The sequence below is a fragment of the Rhincodon typus genome, chromosome 28, assembly GCF_021869965.1.
Source record: "Rhincodon typus isolate 14 chromosome 28, sRhiTyp1.1, whole genome shotgun sequence".
Classification (NCBI taxonomy): domain Eukaryota; kingdom Metazoa; phylum Chordata; class Chondrichthyes; order Orectolobiformes; family Rhincodontidae; genus Rhincodon; species Rhincodon typus.
The window spans coordinates 41,993,779-41,996,264 of record NC_063359.1 but is presented as its reverse complement, the minus strand read 5'-3'; the positions used below and the strand labels follow the sequence as shown (position 1 = coordinate 41,996,264).

Sequence of the window (2,486 nt, the reverse complement as noted above, 5' to 3'; positions counted from 1 at the left end):
CGGTATACTTGTTTTTGAGGGGAATGGCCACAGGGGATCCCTGCACTGTCTGCCTGTTCCCTTTCCGTCCCCTGACTGTAACCCATCTACATTTTTCCTGTACCTGAGGTGTGACTACCTCCCTGTAACTCCTCTCAATTACCCCCTCAGCCTCCCGAATGATCCGAAGTTCATCCAGCTCCAGTTCCCTAACACGGTTTCCGAGGAGCTGGAGTTGGGTGCACTTCCCGCAGATGAAGTCAGTGGGGACACTAGTGGTGACCCTTACCTCCCACATTCTACGGGAGGAGCATACAACTGCCCTAACATCCATTCCCACTGTTCTGAATTCCGAAACAGACAAATTAAAAAAAAAAATACTAGTAGCCTTACCAAATCAGCGCTCAGAACCTTTTTTTTTTGGTTAGAGGAGTATTTAGAAAGAATTGGACAAGAAACAAATGTAACAATATGGGAAACTTACTGTTACAATGGCAACTACAATGATACAATGTATTCAGCAGAGTCAGGGAACACAGCTCTGGAGCTCTTCATGCCCTTACACCAGCTGCCAATTTGTGGGGATGATTTCAGGGGCAAAAGTGTAGAGTACTGTTAATGGAGGAGTTACATTATTCTGATATAGACCCAGATAACAGGGCAGGAGAGGGGGAGGAATTCCTGAAAGATGTCTAAGTAAACTTTCTTGAGTTTTTCAACCCAGTCTGGAAGGTATCAGGCCACCATGTGTAAACAGGGTGAACGCTTTGCAAAACACCCCGACTCCATCCTTCTGGTTGCTGGCCGTTTTGATTTACCATTCACTCCTATTCTCACGTTTCTGTCTTCAGTCTGCTGCAGTATTCCACTGAAGATTGAAGAACACTTTACCTACAACACTTTACCTTCCAATCTGGTACTTTTAAAGTCCTTTGGACTCAATACTGAATTCAACAATTTCAGACCATGAGCTGGGTCCCCCATTTTGACGTTTTTCTGCCATATGTTCGTCTTAATCTTGCTTTCTCTCAGAATTATTCTGCCATGAACACGATGGATTCGTGTTTATCTTTAAACTATAGCCATTACCACCGCCTTTGTCTTTCACTGCCAGCACCGAGAGAAACCGAATTCATCCCGGGAAACCGTGGCAGTTAGTGACCGGACTGGGATTTGGAAAATAAACATCAAAGTCTCCGAGAATAAGAAGTGCAGATGCTGGAGTCAGAGTCAATACAGTGTGGAGCTGGAGGAACACGGCAGGTCAGACAACATCAGAGGAGCAGGACAGGCGGAAGGTTTCATCAGAAAAAGATCGCGACCCGAAACGTCGACTTTTCTGCCCGACCTGCTGTGTTCCTCCAGCTCCACACTCGGTTTGTCTCAAACTGCCCGAGAAGTCGCCGCCGATTCCCGGGAGAAGGAAGAATAACGCGAGTGGGAGACGATTCCCCCCCGTCTCCGGGACAGACCCTCACCCCCGGGGTCCCGCAGCCACTCACCCTCCGCCTCCGCCTCAGCCGCAAAATGCAGCCCCGCCCCCCGGGCCCGAGGCCGTAGCGGCGGTGGGGGGTGGGGGGACGGGCTGGTTCCTGGCGGATTGAGCCGGATCGCCAACACCAGCAATATAAGGTCAGCTCCAAAATAAGCACTGCTGCTGTGCAGTAGTAATGTGGGGATAACCGTAAAAAATAAGGACAACTCCATACCACGCATGGTCCAATGGTCTGGCAGAAAGAGCAGGGTAAACTTTGAAGGCTGGCTTGAAGAAACAGCCTCCAGGCTCACCAGATACCAAGCTGCGATGGTTCTTGTTTGATTATTGCAGGGATAGCACTGACAGAGTTGCTAATGGGGAGGTGACTCTAAACCAGTTTAACCCTGATCTTAACTAAAAACCGGAAGAACTGTGGATGCTGTAAATCAGGAACAAAAACGAAAGTTGCTGGAAAAGCTCAGCAGGTCTGGCAGCATCTGTGAAGAAAAAGTAGTTAATATTTCAGGGTCCAGTAACCCTTCCTCTCTCTCCAAGGATGCTGCCTGAGCTGCTGTGATTTCCAGCATCTTTTATTTTCCTCAGAATGAGTTTCTTAATTGAGGCTGACCAATCAGGGAACCCTGATGGGCAGATCTAAACAGGAATGTCAGAGATTCTGTTCCTCTGAGAACTCACACTGAGGGAGCTGGATCAGTGTCAATGACTCTCCATGTGTAAATAAAGGGTGACTTGGTGAAAGGATACCCGCCTCTGTGGGGGGTTTTTTCCTTTTTTTTTCTGGGGGGGGGGGGGGTTAAAAAATAATTAGGTCAGTTTTTTTTTCCAGAATATGTCTGTATCTGCTTCTACCACCTCCTCTGGCAGTGTATTTCAGGCACCTCCCACCTGTGTAAATAAAACCTAGCCCCTCAACATAAACCTGTGCCCCTTAGTATTTGACATTTCCGCCCTGGGGAAAAATACACCAGTTATCCATGCCTCTTATAATGTGGCCTAACTAAAGTTTTAT

At 47.7% G+C, this 2,486-nt stretch overlaps 1 protein-coding gene across 1 annotated transcript in view; it reads right to left on the bottom strand.

Moving 5' to 3' along the window:
• LOC109938339 (sarcosine dehydrogenase, mitochondrial-like) overlaps nt 1-1,605 on the bottom strand; it is a 33,220-nt gene extending 31,615 nt beyond the window's left edge. The window contains 1 exon segment of the mRNA XM_048613425.1: nt 1,482-1,605. The gene's annotated coding sequence lies outside the window, so the exon portion shown is untranslated.
• Between the last annotated feature and the right edge of the window lie 881 nt (nt 1,606-2,486).